We start from the raw sequence: 13,241 nt of genomic DNA on the forward strand, positions 1-13,241 counted from the left end.
CCATCGGTTGCCAAAACACCTTCTTTAATGCTGCCGATAAAGAGATCTGCAGCCCACGAAGCTTATGTCATTTAATGACAAGTGTTAGTCGGAAAAACTGCTGTCAGACTCCTCCTAAATTTTGACTACCATAAACTGCCACGTCTTTCTCCTACAAAGTACCCTATGGGAGCCCCAAAAAAGCAGCCAATAAGTAGCCAGAGATAACCCGCGCTAAAATTTGGAGTGCTTTCCTTGCATTGCTTGAAGATGATGGGAAGCAGATCGTGAAGAAACTTGCGGTCAGGCATGAAAAAGAGCAGCTATTAGCTGGATAGATAAAATGCACGTATTAATCTGTAAAGCAGTCTTAATTAAGCAGTTCTTACAGCCACTTGGGGGGAAAAATCCTAACAATTTAAAACGAATCGGTTCAATATGAATGAATTCAAATTTCCACTCGCAGATAGTTTTCTTAAAACTTCGTTTGCAAATATAGTTTTATGGATCGATTACGATTATATAACTAAATACAGTTAAAACTGGAGTGTTATTTTATAAACACACCGGTTTTATATAGGCTTATTAGAGCTACAAAAATGAATTCACATCTGTTGAAGCCCACAAGGTGTTGCTATTTGATACTTTTCTAAAGCGCTCTTAAAACCTGCAAATGCACTAAACCTGCATTGTTGTGTTTTCTGTCATTTTTAATTATTTGTGCTTATATAATTAGTAATTACTTCAGTTTATTTTTATTTTCTTCTTACATACTAAGGAACTTGACATGTGATTTTAGAATGAGAATATGGTGAAAATATAATTTGTGGCAATATTAACATGCTAAACAGTATTTCATTATTACAGAGAAGAATCTCACTAATTTTGCCTAAAGTCTCCACAGGCTGATTTTGAAATAATTATATTTAAAGGAAATTTTATTTTCTTTTTCTTCAAAATCCAGGTAGACTATGGAAAATTTGACATGAAAAGTATATCATAATTCTCAACATGATTATTTCTCCCATGTACAATCTTGATTTTTAAAATCTTATGCCATTTGTTTATAGAATTGTCTAATGCATGGCTTCTTCAACAGAAAAATGAGAAATGACTCTTTCAAGCATCTCAAAGATCCTTTTTTTCCAAAATGGAACTGGAAGAAATTTTTTCCCCTTAAAGAAGATGTTTCACTCCTCATCCAGAACTGTTGAAGCTTCTTGAAGGAAGAGCAAAAACATTTCTTCCTCAAGAAAACACATAGTCCAGTTGCTTTTGGGGGGAAAAATACCTTTGAGACAACCATGACAGAATAGAATAGAATAGAATAGAATAGAATAGAATAGAATAGAATAGAATAGAATAGAAGAATAGAATAGACCTTGGATCTTCTAGTCCAGCCCCCTGCTTCAGCAGCAGAACCTATACCATTTCAGACAAGTGACTGTCTAGTCTCTTCTGAAAAATCTCCAGTGATGGAGCACCCATGATTTCTGAGGGCAAGCTGTTCCACTGGTTAATTGTCCTCATTGTTAGGATGTTTCTCCTTTTTTTAAAAATATTTTTATTAAACAAATTTTAAATAAAAAAACAAGAACATTATTACAAAGTACTAGAAGGTGCATCAAATAGAAAAACACCAAGACATCCTAGACACCAAAAAAACAAGAACAACAACATTAGACAGGACCGGGGAGTGTAATACTACCCCTAATTTCTTTTTCTCGTACATCCCAGGCTAAGTAACCTTTAATTACCAAATATTAGAAATCTATAATTGTATATATCTCCAGATTCTATACCTCAAATAAAAATAGACAATCATCTAGTATTTCCCCCGTTGAGATTAAATCTTCTATTTTGTAACCATGAATACCAGGAGTCCCAACTTTTATTGAAAAGTGATTCACTTTTCCCTTTGAGAATATATGTCATACGATCTGACTCTGCGCATAGTAATACTTTCTCTATTACTTGATAGTCCGTTGGGATTTCCATCGTCTTCCAATATTGCGCATAAATCATACGCGCCGCTGTTGTAATATGTATTACTAGATACCAAACATTTTTTGGTACTTCTTGTGGTTTCATCCCCAAGAGGAAAATAGCTGGGTCCAATTGAAGATCATATCCTGTTATTTGAAATAACCAATTTTTTATATTGGTCCAGTAACGCCTAACCTTTGGACAAGTCCACCATTGATGGTAGAAAGTGCCCCTGGCAGAATCACATTTCCAACATTTGTCATTTGCATTGGGAAACATTTTTGAAATTCGTGCGGGAGCTAAGTGCCATCTATACAACATTTTGTACATATTTTCTTTAAATGCTGTTGCTAACGTTAATTTTATATTTTTCTTCCAAATTTGTTCCCACTCTTCTAATTCTATAGTGCGACCAATATTTCTCCCCCAGGCATTCATTACATCATTTATTGTTCCCCCTTCCATCCCATGGAACAAAAGTAGATTATAGGTCTTAGATAAAAATTTAGCATCACTTCCCCATAAAATCTTGTCTAATTCTTGTGGGATTATATTTATTCCAAATTCCTGCTTATCCCTATTAAACCTTGAGCTCATTTGAGAATACGACCACCAATCCAACTCTATACCCCCAGAATGTAACTCCTCCCTGGATTTAAGATTGCCTCTCAGATCTATGAGATCTTTATACCTATAGTTTCTGTCTGGATTGTGTAACGTTGAATAAGTTACAGCTTCCAAAGGAGTAAACCAGCCAGGTATCTTTGTATAGATCCACCCTCTCACCGTACGCCAAGAGTTTATCAATGCATCCCTAATATAATGATTAGAGAAAACTTTATATTGACTATCCTTCCTTGGCCAGAGATAGGCATGCCATCCCTGTGTTAAGTTATATCCTTCAATAGTTAACACCCTCCTTCTAGATAACACAACCCAGTCCCTAATCCAAGCCAAGGCAGAGGCATGGTAATACAGCTCCCAATGTGGGAGCCCCAGTCCTCCCCTTGTTTTGTGCTCCTGCAGCGTTCTTCTTTTAATACGCGGCTTTCGGTTATTCCATATGAATCTACCAACCATCTGTTCTAGTTTTTTAAAAAATTTCTTATCTAGTTTTGCAGGAGCAGTTTGGAATAGGTATAACCACTTTGGCAAAATATGAGTCTTAATCACTGCGATTCGTCCTAGGATTGAGAGTTGAATGTTTTTCCAGCTGTCTAATTTCTTCTCCATCTCAGTCATCAATTTTTGATAATTTAATTCCTTTATAGATGAACACCTTGAAGATAGCCAAATACCTAAATATTTAACTTTTTTAACTATTTGGATCCCCATCACCTCTTGTAATTGTACCTTGGATTCAGTTCCAATATTCTTTACCAAAAATTTAGTTTTATCTCGATTAATCTTTAAACCTGCTACTTCTCCAAAGGCACTAATTTCCTCCAATAATTTAGGGCCTGATTCCAACGGGTCTTCCAAAATAAAAACTAAGTCATCAGCAAAGGCTTGAAGCTTATATTGCTGATCATTTATTTTTAATCCTTTAATATTATTATTTTGCCTAATTATGATCAATAGTGGTTCTAAAGTCAAAATAAACAGTAGAGGTGAAAGGGGGCATCCCTGTCTCGTACCTTTTTGTATATCAATTTTCCCAGTCATTTCACCATTGAATAATACTTGGGCAGATTGCGTAGTGTAAATTGTTTGTATAGCTCTTACAAAATTTGGTCCAAATCCCATTTTAATCATCTGACATATTAAAAATTCCCAACTAACCATGTCAAATGCTTTCTGAGCATCAAGAAACATCATTGCCAACTGTTTGCTAGGGTGCATCTCATAATATTCCAACGTATTCATTACTATTCTCAAATTATCTCTTATTTGCCGATTTGGAAGAAAACCATTCTGATCTGGATGTATAAATTCTCTTAAGAAAACTTTAAGCCTGCCCGCCAGAATTGAGGAAAAAATTTTATAATCTGCATTCAATAGCGAAATGGGTCTATAATTTTTAACCAAGGTATGATCTGAATCTTCCTTTGGGATCAAAGATATATAAGCCTCTGTCCATGACTGGGGTATTTTCCCTTCACTCAAAACCTCATTAAATCTTTTAAATGGCCACTAAACATTTCCAACATCTCTTTATATAATTCCGCCGGGAGTCCATCCGTTCCCGGGGTTTTCCCATTCGATTGTTTCCTAATTGCCTCCTTTATTTCTCCTTCTGAGATCTCTGAATTCAAAATTTGTTTTACATTCTCAGGAACCTCCTGTAAATCCACCCTTTCTAAGTAACTTCCAATCCTTTCTTCTAAAATTGGGTCTTTCTTATACAATGCAGTAAAAAATTCCTGAATCACCTTTTTCTTTTGGTCATTTGATCCCACCATATTTCCCATCCCATCCTGTAACCATTCTATTTTTCTCGCAATTGCTCGCTTCCTAAGCCTATAGGACAACCATTTTCCAGCCTTGTTGGCATGTTCAAAAAAAATTGTTTATTCCTTTGAATTTTCTCTGCTAATTCATGTTGATCCAGGAGGGAAATCTCGTGTCGCGTAATATCTTTCCTCTCCCTCGCTATTACTGAGGATGGGTCTTTCTGAAGAGCCTCCTCGGCCTCTGTCAACATTCCCATCAACTCCAATCTCTTAACCCTCTCTTTCTTCCACTTATATGCCGAATACTTAATTGCTATCCCTCGATCACTGCTTTCGCAGTGTCCCATATAATTTGAATTGGTGTATCTTCCCTTCTGTTCTCCTCAAAAAAGTATCTCATTTCCTGGTTCAACAAGTTTTTGAATTGTTCTTCTTTTAAAAGAGCTGCTCTCATTGTCCATCTATACCTCTTCTTTTCTCCTTTCCAAACCAAAACTAACGGGCTGTGATCTGCCCAGTCATTAGTCGTAATCTCTATTTCCCTAACCATCTCTTTCAATTCATGGGATGCCCATATCATATCAATTCGGGTCCATGTATGATGCCTGGGAGAGAAATAAGTATATTGCCTCTCTTCCCTGTGAAATTCTTGCCATATATCACATAGGATGTTTCTCCTTAATTCCAGGTTGCTTCTCTCTTTGATCAGTTTCCACCCATTGTTTCTTGTCTTGCCTTCTGGTGCTTTGGAGAATAGTTTGACGCCCTCTTCTTTGTGGCAGCCCCTCAAATACTGGAATACTACTATCATGTCACCCCTGTTTCTTCTTTTCTTTAGACTAGCCAAACTCAAGTCCTGCAGTCGTTCTTCATATGTTTTAGTCTCCAGGCCTTTGATCATTTTATTTGCTCTTCTCTGAACCTTTTCCAAGGTCTCAACATCTTTTTTGTAGTATGGTGACCAAAATTGGTTGCATTATTCCAGGTGTGGTCTTACTAGTGTTTTATAAAGCAGTACTAATACTTCACATGATCTTGATTCTATGCCTCCGTTTAAACAACCCAGGATTGTGTTAGCTTTTTTGGCTGCTGCTGCACACTGCTGGCTTATAGGCGAGTGATCTTCCACTAGGACTCCAAGGTCCTTCTCACAGTTGCTGTTCTTGAACCAGGTCTCACCTAATCTGTACTTAATTTTTTGATTTTCCTGCCTAAATGTAAAACTTTGCTTTTCTCCACATTAAAACTCATTTTGTTGGACAGGGCCCATTGTTCCAGTTTGTCAAGATCTTTTTGGATCCTGAGCTTGTCTTCTGGGGTGTTGGCTATTCCTAGTAGACAATCACTTCAATATGAGCCAGCAGTGTGCTGCAGCTGCCAAAAAAGCCAACACAGTACTCAACTGCATTAACAGAGGATAGAATCAAGATCAAGTGAAAAACTAATACCACTTTACAATGCTTTGGTAAGACCACACCTGGAATACTGCGTTCCAGTTTTGGTCACCACGATGTAAAAAAGATGTTGAGACTCTAGAAAGGGTACAGAGAAGAGCAACAAAGATGATTGGGGGACTGGAGGCTAAAACATATAGGGAACGGTTGCTGGAATTGGGTATGTGTAGTTTAACGAAGAGAAGGGTGAGGGGTGACATGATAGCAGTGTTCCAATATCTCAGGGGCTGCCACAAAGATGAGGGAGTCAAGCTATTCTCCAAAGCACCTGAAAGCAGGACAAGAAGCAACAGATAGAAACTAGTGAAGGAGAGAAGCAACCTAGAACTAAGGAGAAAGTTCCTGACAGTTAGAACAATTAACCAGTGGAACAACCTGCCTCCAGAAGTGGTGAATGCTCCAACACTGGAAGTTTTTAAGAAGAGACTGGACAGCCATTTGCCTGAAATGGTATAGGGTTTCCTGCCTGAGCAGGGGGTTGGACTACATGACCTCCAAGGTCCCTTCCAACAAATTATTATTATTATTATTGTTGTTGTTGTTGCTATTATTATTATCATTATTATTATCATTATTATTATTATTATTATTATTATTATTATTATTATTATTATTATTATTATTATTATTATTATTATTATTATTTGTCTAAAACTGTTGCTTGTATCTTACAATTTATATTGTTTTTAGTATCCTAGTATGATTTATGTTGTTTCCTTAGCTAGTATTCTATGACTATCACTAAGTGTTGCATCATGATTTATGAAGTGTTGTATTTTACAATTTATGATGAATGTATTTTCAGGTTGTTTATGATTATAATTATCACTTGATTTCTATTCTATTCTATTCTATTCTATTGACTTAAAAATACATATACAATTTCTAAGGTCTTTCCAGCATTTGGGGAAGAGACTAAGGAAATAAAGGATGTGGCCGTATGATATATTGCAGGATTGAATCAGGAAAAAGGGATATCATGAGAGAAAAGACAGAGTTCAATAGGAGATTTTCAGAAACATTGAAGGTAGTGAAACTGGTTGAACAATGGTTACTGGAAGAGGATGTATTGGGAATGATAATGGCAAGGTTACGCAAAGTTTTGAAGGATATGTTTATACAGATTCTTTCTAGCTTCTGATCCTTTGAAATGTACCTATTTTTGGAACTGCAGGTTGCAATATGTGCAGTGCTTTTTTTGTAAAAGAAAAAGGTGCCAGAACTCACACATGTCATACAACCCGCCTTGTCTACCCTACAAGGTTCCATCCAAAAAAGGTGCCGGAACTCCGTTCTGAGCGTTCTATGAGAAAAAAAGCCCTGAATATGTGTATCTGAATTTAAGGAAGGAACCAGCTGATTTCTGCTGTTCAGCAGAACAAATTGTCCAAAAGAGAAGGAGCTTATCTACCCAGGAAAAATGGGGAAAAGATCAGAGAATAGTCCTACATTCAGTGAGGCTCACAGAGATCTTGACCAGTAGTTTTCACGATTTCGTATAGTATTAGGGGTAAGGATAAACTGGGTTTTTTTCCTAAGAGGGAAAACCCAATGCAACAACAAAAAAATTGGCTCTCCTAATTTGAATTGTTTTCTTGGCTAGAATTTTAACCTCTACTTGTCTTTTATTTTATACTTTATATAGAACAAAGGTCTTTAATTTATTTTTCAATAGAATTCTTTATTGGCCAAGTGAGATTGGACACACAAGGAATTTGTCTCTCAGTGTACATAACAAGCAACAAGTGATAAATCATGATCATAATCATAAAATATATTCACCATAAATGATAAGACGCAACACTCAATGATAGCCATAGGATACTAAATAAGTATTCAACATAAATCATACTAGTATACTAATTAAAACATTTAAAAAACTGTAAGAAACAACAAAGTTATAGTCATAAGAATATAAGGAAATAGGTAATAAGAAAGATGAGAAGGATAATAGTAAGATAGCCCTACTAGTTGTTTTACAGTGTTGTGGGTCCTCAGTGGAAGGCAGGCTGGTAGCAATTGGTTTTTCATGCAATTCTAACTATCCGTTGAAGTCTGTGTCTGTCTTGTTTGGTTGCAGTGCCAAACCAGACAGATATAGAGGTGCAGATGACAGAATCAGTAATTCCTTTGTAAAACTGTATCAGCAGCTCCTTGAGCAGTCTGAGTTTTTGGAGTTGGCGCAGGGAGAACATTCTTTGTTGTGCTTTTTTGATGACATTTTTTATGTTAGGTGTCCATTTTAAGTCTTGGGATATTATACAACCTAGAAACTCGAATGTCTCTACTATTGATACTGTATTGTCCAGTATTGCAAGAACTGGTAGATTAGGAGGGCTTCTCCTAAAATCTACTATCATTTCTACAGTTTTGAATGTGTTCGGTTCAAGATTGTTCTGGCCACACCACAAAGCTAGTTGTTCAATTTCCTGTCTGTATCCGGATTCATTGTTGTCTCGAATGAGACCAATCACTGTTGCATCATCTGCAAATTTCAGTTCTTTAACGGAGGGATCCTTTGAGATTCAGTCATTGGTATAGAGCAGGGGTAGGCAACCTTGGCTCTTTTATGACTCGTGGACTTCAACTCCCAAAATTCCTGAGCCAGCATGGCTGGCTCAGGAATTCTGGGAATTGAAGTCCACGAGTCATAAAAGAGCCAAGGTTGCCTACCCCTGGTATAGAGAGAGCGAAGAGAAGTGGAGAGAGCACACAGCCCTGGGTTGGGGGGGGGCTGTGCTAACTGTACAGGTATCTGATTTGATTTTGCTTACCTTCACCTGATGCTTCCTGCTGCTTATGATCCACCTAGAAGTGTGATCAGGCCCATTAAAAATGCATGCACATTTAAAAAAATTGTATTGTGAAAAAAGAGATACTTCCTTTTACAGTGGAATACTTTCTTTCAGCTACCCTGATTTTAGTTTCAATTTGTTGAATGATTTAGAACATAGTCTAAGGTATTTCTTTGCAATTTGTCCTTCCTCCTATAATGAAAAGGTAGGACTAAATGTCTTTTAAAACTGCTTATAGATTAGCTTTACAGTAATACAGTTTTTCAAAATAAGCCAACTGGTCAGTCAAGATGGCAGCATTTGTAATGTATGTCTTCCAGACTCAGAATGGATTTTTCCAGATACAGCAGTTTAGATCATTCTTGTAGCAAAGTTAAAACTACATTTGCTTTAAGAAATGTAGTTATTTCTATTTACCTTTCTGCTCAGTGAGCATTCAGAATTATTGAAAATAATACGGAAGTTTAAATGCAACTAATATTAAAGCCAGTTAACAATTAAAAACCTGGAAAAAGAGACCCATCTTTATATATTTTTTTTCCAATGCTGAACAAAAAAGCAATAATAAAGAATTTGAGAGATGTTGCCCCAGAGCTTGGGAGCCTTCCTTGCTTGATTTTGAAAGCAACATTTTCACCTGCAGATCTCCATTCAGTTGTCCAGGTTTATAAAAGGAGAGACAGTTCCTTCCAACAATGGGGCCTAAGTCATTTAAATAAATAATAATAATAAGTTGGAAGGGACCTTGGAGGTCATCTAGTCCAACCCCCTGCTCAGGCAGGAAACCCTATACCATTTCAGGGAAATGGCTGTCCAGTCTCTTCTTAAAAACTTCCAGTGTTGGAGCATTCACCACTTCTGGAGGCAGGTTGTTCCACTGGTTAATTGTTCTAACTGTCAGGAAGTTTCTCCTTAGTTCTAGGTTGCTTCTCTCCTAGAACTTAGGTTTTATAACTGAAGACTTTTCAGTACAGGCCATGGTGAAAATAAGTTTTGGTCAGAAGTGGCCAATTTCTTTCCTAATTGATTGGGGGAGGGTAAATAAATGGAGGGTGAACTGTTGTTGCCACTACTTCAAAATAATTAAGACGGAGTTCTTATACTGAAGGTTATTTCTCTTATTAGTGTTTATCCAGGAAGGGAGAAACATACCTTTCATTTACTCAAAAGGACTAGTTTGTTATAAACAGTTAAAGCTTATAACAAACACTCTGTGAACAAATAATATGGACAGAAATTGTGTCCAACCAAAGGTCTAGAAAATTACCCTTATTTACAGAACAATGGTTTAATTTTTCACAGAGGTCACCAGTCTATGTTTAGCATCTATTTTCCTGTGTCAGCTTCCTCTCTCTACTCTTTTAAATTGACTTTAATGCACTTAAATGCTTTACTTTTGCAAGGTATGACAAAGGCCTCATATGTTCCCTCTACTTGTTATCAGCCTTGCTACATTTTACACTCACTAAATAGTCAAACTGTGCCACATTCAGTTTCACAGTAATAGGGCAAATATAAAATTCTGAGAGGCTGTGAGAAATGACACCTGACAATTCATAGAAAGATTAAATGACTAGCTTCACACATCCATGATTTGCTCTATTCATAGTGTTGAAAAGTCTCTAGTGGTTAAGTTCATAAGTGATGCTAAGCTATGGATGAGGTTTATAAACCACGGTTGAATTTACACAGAGTGCTCAGATAAAACTGAACAAACCATGTTATAAATTATAATACTACAGGCAAACCAGTCATCAGCTAGTGATGTTGTAATGGAGCACAGGTTCACCAAGTAGTTGCTGCAATATAATGGAAAATAAAAAGTTGTTAAAGAGGACATGTCAAAGAGAAGATCACTTGTGCTCCTTTTTAAAAAGTTTCCTTCATATAGCCATCAGATGAATTGCAGTCTTATATACCTTATGCTAGAATCAATTTTTAATGAAGTTTTATTTAATAGGTCTCATGTCAAGATTAGTTTCTCTCATTTGCCAAGCATTAAAGGGCATTACTGAGTGAAGCACAGAAGGATAAACTACTGTAGTCAGTTTACTTCAGATTTACATCTCCTCTCAAATATGTTCTCTTCTAAATATATTGCATACGTTTTTTATAGTGTAATATATAGCAGTGGAGAGATGCGTAAATCCATCCAAACTAGCAGTTTGGGTTTATTGCCTCTGTTACAAGCTAACTATTGTAACCAACAAGTAATTCTTGTCTTATCACTTGGCTGATAAGGGAAGGAACAAGTCAACATCCTCTTATCTGAGTGACTTAGCTAAACAAATCATGTTTGCTTTGTTAGGCTGTTTTGGTAATTTGGAGAAACCAAGCAACTAGGGAATAGACTAATGATGTTCATAATAAACAAATTTTTATAACATGTTTATCATTCCATTTATTTATAGAACTGTTCCTGGTCTATGAAAGACAAGCTTTTAAATTTGCAGTTGTGACTTCATATAAAGTGAATTCATTATGGTTTTTTATACTTTGTCATTTCTTTGATTTCCGTCTGAAGACATTAAAAACTGGACTCTAACATGAAAATCCTCCCTGTTTATTAGTATACATTATATGTTCATGCTGATTCTTGGCTATTTGCAGAGCTCTTAGTAGCAGTAGTAATTATTCCAGAATTCAATAAAAAAATAATTCACAATATTTTTTTTCCTTGAATGAATTGTAGGCCCAAGGAAAATGGTCAATCTTACATTTAAATTCAGGAAAATGCAGTTGCTTTAAATGCACAACTTATGGCTGCCTCTCTGCAGAAGAAGCCTTTGATTTAAAAAAATAAAAGGCCCACAGACAAAGGAGAACTTATAAAACCAACAGCTGGGACAAACAGGTGTAAAAGTTCAAAGAGGTTTCCCCCCTCCCCCCTTCTCTATGGTAATATATGCCATCATCAGCCAGCATTGCTCCTCTGCATAGATTCTACATAGATTAATGGGTCAATCTTTGTTCAAAATAATTAATGGTCGCATCAAAACACGAAAAAAGGACAAAGGAATATTAGAGTGTTTCAGTCTCTTTGCTCACCCCATAACAGACCTCAAAATCAATGTTTTGGAAAAGTGGGAGGTCAACAACACTTGTTGGGTGAGAAATACTATACATCACAGGTTTTGAAGAAATCCCAGAAAGTCTCATCAAACACAACGGGTTTTTAACAAATTGCAATTGGCAATTGATAAATTACTTGTAATCTGTAATTACAAGCACAGGAAGTCCTTGACTTATGATCACAAAATTCCTGCTGCTAAGCGAGACAGTTAAGTGAATTTTGCCCCATTTTATGACCTTTCTTGCCACAGTTGTTAAGTGAGTCACTGCAGTTGTTAAGTTAGTAACACGGTTGTTAAGTGAATCTGGCTTCCCCATTGACTTGTCAGAAGTTCACACAAGATGATTGCATGACCCTGGAACACTGCAACCATCATACGCATGAGCCAGTTGCTAAGGAAGTGCCTAAATTTTGGTGATGTGACCATGAGGATGCTGCAGCAGTCAGAAGGGTGAAAAATGATCATAAGTCACTTTTTTCAGTGCCATTGTAACTTCGAACTGTCACTAAATCAACTGTTGTAAGTCGGGGACCACCTGTAGTCTGAATCTGTGTCACCAATCTGTGTCACCTTCCCTTTTGTTACTTGGAAAAGATAAGTGTGAAAAATAAATTTTTCAGGAAAAGGGACATCTGAAAATAATAATTAAAAAATCCCCTTTTCAGTCTTTCAGCTATTGAGAGACAAATACTTTGTTTAATATTAGTATTAAATCATTACTATTTGGTATTAAGATATAGAGAGCCAGTATGGTATAGTGGTTAAATCTTCAGGCTAGAAGCTGATAGTCCATCTTAGGCATGAGTCACTGGGGCCAGTCATTCTCTTTCAGCCCTAGAAAGGAGACAAGGGCAAACCGTTTCTAAAAAAAAACTTGCCAAAAACCCTGCAGTGACTTTTGTAGGCAGTCTCCATGAACTGGACAAGAACAGGAAAAACACAACCACTAATATTTAAATATTTTTATGGTCACTGGATAAAACATAGGCAATTCCCTGCAATAAACTTGTTAAATTCCAAATTAGATTAATAAAGCACAAGACCCTTCATATGATCAGCATGTGGCTTTTAATTCCTGACTGCTTTTGCTTTTCTCATGGTATGCATTATAGCAGTACTGACAAGGGAATGCTTGGCTTCCAGAACGTATTCAAATATTTTGACAGAAGACATTTTAAATTAGAGACATAGTCACATAGACAGTAAGTAGAAATATTGATAAGACTGGTCAGATTTCTGGTATCACACATTGAATGTATGTGTTTCACTGTGAATAAGCTGTGTCATTTATAATTGGTTGGTGATGTAATTATGGCAATACATATCGCTGAGTTTAGCCAGAATAAACATGTACAGGATCAAGTTGCAATATTTGGTTAAAAAAAATGGGGACATTGCAGGATTGTTGCAAAGTAGAAAATCATTTGAAGACTAAATATGCTCTTGTACTCCTAAAGGAAGAGTTATAGGAAGCCACAGAAATAGGTATTTTATAATTTTAGTAATTTCCATTTATATTTTATAAGAGCATTGCATTCTTTCCTTTAAAAAATGGAAAGG

Source organism: Vipera berus (assembly GCF_964194415.1).
Source record: "Vipera berus genome assembly, chromosome: 1".
In the NCBI taxonomy this organism is placed as follows: domain Eukaryota; kingdom Metazoa; phylum Chordata; class Lepidosauria; order Squamata; family Viperidae; genus Vipera; species Vipera berus.